Here is a 6,397-nt window from a genome sequence, read left to right as displayed (position 1 = left end):
TAGACGAAAATCTCCCTAAACTATGGTAAGACATAACCCATACAGATACTAGAAACACACAGAACACTAGTGAAGCAAGACTAGAAAATAAACTTCTCAAGGCATACATAGTCACAATTTATATATACAAAGCAAATAAAATTACTGAAAGCTGCAAGAGGAAAAACAGTTCACGTATAGAGGAAAACCCATCAGAACAACAGCTGATTTCTCAATGGAAACTTTGAGATCTGAGAGAACTTAAAGCAATGCACTCCAAGTTCTAAAATGCTATGGATGCCAACCCAGACTATTGTGCAAAACTATGCTATGCTATTGTTGAAGGAGAAAGAAAACCCTTCCATTATTCAACCCACCTAAAAAATGAATATGCAACAGCAGTAACAGCAGCAGCGACAACCCTAAAGGGGATACTGGCAGCAATACTATGAACCTAAGAGAGGAGTTGGCCCAGCTAAGAGATTCTATAAAGAAAACAAATGAAACTGTATGTAATGAAACACAAACCAGGACTAAGAATGCAAACCAGAAAAAAACCAAACAAATCCCAATATAACAACAAAACTAATTGAATGATTGCAATCTACATATACCATTCAACAATAACTTTAAATATTAATGAACAAGTCTCTAATTAAAAGAAGTAGGCTACATGATTTATGCAACAAAATCTATCTTCTGTTGTCTGCAACAAACCATCTTAGCTTTAAAAGAAGCATGACCTATAAGTGAAGGATGGAAACCAAGTATTCCAAACAAATGGGATTAGGAAGCAATCAGGAATGGCTATCCTAGTATCTGACAAAATAGACTTCAAATTAAAATTAACCAAAACAGACAAAGAAGGGGCACTCCAGTCTAATCAAGGGATAAGTAAATCAAGAAAACTAAACATAGATGCACTAAACTCTGGTGAACATGATTTTATAAAAAGCATAGCAATTAAATTAAAGACACGGATGAACAAACTCAACAACAGTAGGTTATTTCAACACCCCATTTCTCCAGTAGATAAATCATCTAGGTAACAAATAAATGGGAACCTCAGAATTAAATGACATCATGCATCAAATGGACCTAACATAAACAGATATCTACAGAATATTCCACCAAAACACCAAAGAAAATACATTCTACTAAGCAGCACATGGTGTTAAACTTGTCTAAAATAAATCACATGCTGTGGCACACACACACACACACACACACACACACACACACACACACACTTAAAAATACAAATAAATTGAAATAATTACATGTAGCCTATTTAGCAAATATACAAGCTCACAGAGATTAAATAATTCATCATTAAGTGATAGATGGATCAAAGAAGAAATCAAGAAAGAATACTCCTGGTACTAAATGAAAATGGAAACAACACATCAAAACCTTTGGGACACATTAGAACAGTTCTAAGGGAACCTATATAGTCCTAAATTCCTAGATTAAAAAATTAGATTACCAGGTTGGGGATTTAGCTCAGTGGTAGAGCGCTTGCCTTGCAAGCACAAGGCCCTGGGTTCAATCCTCAGCTACACACACACACACACACACACACACACACACACACACACACACATACACACACAAATTAGATTACAAGTAAGTGGCTTTGTGATACAACTCAAGAATTTGGAAAAATGAGAACAAACCAAACCCAAACCTAGTAGACAGCAAGAAATAATAAAAATCAAAGTAGAAATTAATGATGAATAAACAAAGAAAGCAATACAAAGAATCAATGAATTCAAGTGCTCTTTGAGAAGGTAAAGAAATTTGACAGATGTTTGGTTTAACTAACCAAGAGAAAGAGATGACTCAAACAGGGAAACATTATAACAGACACCAAAGAAATTCAGAATATTACAAAGGAATACTTTATAAACCTGTGCTCCATTAAGTTGGAAAACCTGAAAAATATGCATGGATTTTCTTGATTCATTGAAACCACCAAAGTTATACCAAGCAGAGATCAACAGCCTGAACCAAATGTAGAGATTAAAATACTAATAAAAAGCCTTCTGAGTAAAAACAAGTCCAGGTCTAGATAGTCACAGCATTTGCCAGATTTTCAAAGAAATCTAACCAATACTTCTTAAACTATTCAAGAGAATAAAAATACAAGTATCACTCCCAAAATCATTCAATGAAGCTTGTATTACTCCAGTACACAAAGCAGATAAACACACCCCCACTAAAAGAACAGAACAATATCTCTGAAGAATATAGATGCAAAAATCCTTAATAAAATACTAGCAAACTGAGTAAGGCACATATCAAGATCTTTCACCACAATCAAGTTGTCTTTTTTCTAGAAATGCAGGGATGGTTTAACATATGTAAGTCAATAAATATGGTAAATCAAACAAATGAACTTAAAGACAAAAATCACATGATCATCTCAACAAATGCAGAAAGCATTCGACATAATCTTCATGATAAAGTTAATCTTCATCATAAAAGAATAAGAATGGAGGGAACATACCTTAATTTAATAAAGCATATATATGATAAAGTCATATTTCATTATATAAAATGGAGAAAAATTGAAACAATCTCATTAAATCAGGAATGAGCTAGGGCTGTTTACTATCCCCTTTTCTTTTCAATATGTGCTGGGCGACTAGACAAAGCAATAAAACAAGAGAAGGAAATTCAAGGGATATAAACAGGAAAAGAAGAAATCAAATTATCTCTGTTTGCAGATGACATAAAAGATCTTTAAAGCTCCACCAGAAAACTATAAATAATGATTTCAGAAAAATGGTAGGTAACAAAATCAATTTATAAAAATTGGCAGCCTTTCTATATACTGACACCAAACACACTGAGAAAGAGATCATGGATACACTCCTGCGACAATAGCATAAAAGAATTCTTGAAATCTAATCAAGGATGTGAATCACCTTTACAATGAAAACTTCAAATCACAGAAGAGATTGAAAAAAATGCTAGAAAATTGAAAGGCATTTCATGTTTATGGATCAATATAATTAACTTTGTGAAGAGACCATCCTACAAAAAATCTACAGATTCAATGCAATCCCAATTAAAATGCCCACAACACTTTCCATAAAATAGAAAAATATTCTAAAATTCATACGGAACCAGAAAGACCCTGATAGGAAAGATCAGAAAAGATCCTGAGCAATAAGAATATTAGTGGAGGGATTAACATTCCAGACTTTAAGACATATTGTAGAGCTATAGTAATAACAACAATAACAAAATGGTATGAGTATAAAAACAGACATGTAGACAAGTGGAATAAAGTAGAAGACCCAAACATGAGTATATGAAACTCCAGTGATCTGATATTTGACAGAGTCTAAAAATGTACATTGGAAAAAAGATAGCATCTTCAACAATAGTGCTGGAAAAACTGGATGTCCACTTTCAGAAGAATGAAATTAGACTCATATTTCTCACCCTGAACAAAAATTAACTGCAAGCAAATCAAAGACTTCAACTTGAAACCAGAAATGTTAAAACTGCTAGAAGAAAATATAGGCCATACCCTATAAGATATAGGTACAGGAAAGGACTTCCTGAGTGGGACTCAATTTACTCAGGAATTAGGGGCAACAATTGGCAAGTGGGACTTAGTAGAACTAAAAAACTCTGTGAAGTGAAGGAAACACTCAATAGAATAAAGAAGAATCCCCCAGAACAGGAGCAAATCTTCACTAGCTATATACCTGACAGAGGATTAATATCCAGAATGTACAAAGAACTAAAAAAAAAGTCAAGGAAACAAATGACTCAACTAAAAATGGGCTAGTGGTCTAAACAGAGAGATCTCAACAGAAGAAATCAGAATGGCTTAGAAATACCTCAAAATATTTTGATCATTCTTATCAATTAGGGAAAAGCAAATAAAAAATCTTTTACATTCTATCTCATCCCAGCCAGAATGGCTAAGATCAACACAATAAGTGATAAGAAATGCTGGAGAGGTGTGAGAAAAGGGGAATCCTTATTCACTGTTAGTGAGATTAGTGACAATGCAAATTAGCGCAGTCACTCTAGAAATCAGTATGAAGAATGCTCAAAAAAAAATCTACTGTATGACTCAGGTACACTACTCCTTCACAAATGCTGAAAGGAATCGGCATCAAGTTAAGTCCTGAGAATTCCAAAGCTAGTGAAAGTAGGAAAGTGTAAGTCAGAAAATTCTGACACTTATCATCGGCAGGTAACCTTGGGAAATTATGTTGACTCTTCTCAGCGAATGAACATAGGAGAGAGTAATTGTAGATATACCCATTGATATTCTCCCAGGGATAAGAAATTGGATGTCAGAGCCTCTTTCCTGTGTAGTCTCTGCCCTTTAGGAGCCAAATCAATCAGGGAATGAATGTAAAATTCATCAATTTGTATAATAAGCTTCAGAGGGACACAACTCCCAGGGCATACCTGTAACTCTTATAGTCACCAAGACAGAACACACTCGTATCTTTCTAGAAGAAATTATCCAGGTTTTTTCCTACTTGTCTGGTTCTTCTCCTTTTCTCTTTTGGGAAGATCTTCTACCTTTCATAACCAATGTTCTTTGAACAATTAAGATTCAAAGGAGTTGGTCCATGGTGAGTATGTATTGCCAAGGCTATATAGTCCAGCAGGTGTTGAATGAAAAGGGAATGAAGCTGTTGGTAGGAAGAGTGTTAACACTCAAGCATAGGAAAGGAAAACCCTGCTATTTAACACAGAGGGTGCTATTATGAGTAATTTATGGGAAAGAAGAGTCATTAGAGTATTTGCTTTAAGTTGCAGCATTTTCACAGTGACCATTTACTTTGAATATCTGTTATTGTGGGTAGACAGCTAAGGAGATTATGTGGGCTTTTTTTTAAAGGTATCCCATGACAGTCTGATACCAGAATACTTTCCTGGACAAAACTGTTTGCTGACTTAGTTAGCACTGTGAATTGTCTGTGGTAGAGCTTGGTAACTGACTACACTGTATATAATTTACAGGGAAGTTGTTCTCTTCTAGTTCTTAGATAAAGGATAATAATACACCAACAGCCTGGAACAGGCATTGACTTTTCTTTCACTGCCGCTTGCTCGGGACTGTCTCAGGCTTCTCCTCTGCCCCCAGTTTACTTTTGTACATGATGCTTACTAGATTTTCTCTTCAAGAAAGAAGAGTCTTCTTACTCGTATCAAAGAAATTAGTTTCTAAAACCTGAATATATCTGCAGACAATATATTTCTGTTGAAGATATACACTGTGAAGCTGAGAATGAATTCAGAGATCAAGATGCTTTATATGATTTATTTAGGGAAGGCTGAATGCCTGCAGTGTCTTACTACCACAAATTATGCAGTTGAGTTTTCCACATTTGAGGAAATCTCAGAGGTCAGCACATCTGGAGTACAATGGTTATACAATGATTATCCTTGCCCCGAAAAAACCACTCTTTTGAACATGGCATCTCCCCTGCTAGGTAAAAGGATGGGGGATTATGCTTTTATTAACCATTTCTAAGAGAAAATTCACAAAATACTTTCAAGTACTATCCCTCATGGTGTGCACTAAATACTTGTAGAAGATAGAAATTGCATCAGGATCTTTGCAAACATGCCAAAACAGATGAGTATCAGGCATGAGGTGATGCCCAGAACTGCACTGGGGAGCAAGGAATGGGACATTTTGTTCTAACATCAGCTCTCTTTTCTCTATTTGCTGAGAATCCTTTATATAGGTGCAGAGGAATTTATGCTTGCGTCCACCTGCATTTTATTGCTCTTTTCAGAACAATGGAAATATAGATGTTTGGAGAGCAAGTACAAAGAACTTTGGTACACAACCACTGGAATAATGCGGGTGAGAAAAGAAAAATGGAGGACACGGGCAAGTTCAATGTTCAGTACTCTTTATCTCTTACTATTTATATTTGGAAACATCAGAGAATCATTGCTCCTCATTATTTTTCATTTACTTGAGTGGGTCTCATTCTCAAGCATACTCAGTTAATAAGACATTGACATCATTCTTCTATTTGTCCCAGCCTTTATTTCTTATTTATTTTCTGTTAAAGAAAGCTTGAGTTTGTCCCTTAATTTCTAATGATATGAGTATTACATATTGCTGTGTCTCTGTCTTAAACCTATCTTTGGTTCCAAGCCACAGGAAAATCATAATTCATAACATGTTATTTCTTCATTTTCAGTTATTCCACAGTCTTATGTATCATCTATGCATTACTAATATATATTTACCTCTTTAGGTTCTGGGAGTTGTGGTCCTGGACTATTTCTGCGACATCATTCTTCACTAATCCATTTACCACTGTGCACCGAAACAATAGGGTTTTGCTAAGAACACTTGCTTCCTTAGTTGATTCTTGCTTCTGGACCTTTCTTTTTTCCCTGCTAAAAATCCTTATTC

The 6,397-nt window shown here is 35.0% G+C and overlaps 1 non-coding gene across 1 annotated transcript; it reads right to left on the bottom strand.

The window, feature by feature from the left end:
- Positions 1-5,289: 5,289 nt before the first annotated feature.
- LOC118588167 lies at positions 5,290-5,461 on the bottom strand. Its single transcript, XR_004945561.1, has one exon. It is a non-coding gene; the product is annotated as a U1 spliceosomal RNA (small nuclear RNA).
- Positions 5,462-6,397: the final 936 nt, after the last annotated feature.

This window comes from Onychomys torridus, chromosome 7, assembly GCF_903995425.1.
Source record: "Onychomys torridus chromosome 7, mOncTor1.1, whole genome shotgun sequence".
NCBI classification, from domain to species: domain Eukaryota; kingdom Metazoa; phylum Chordata; class Mammalia; order Rodentia; family Cricetidae; genus Onychomys; species Onychomys torridus.
This window is presented reverse-complemented; position numbering and strand designations above follow the sequence as displayed.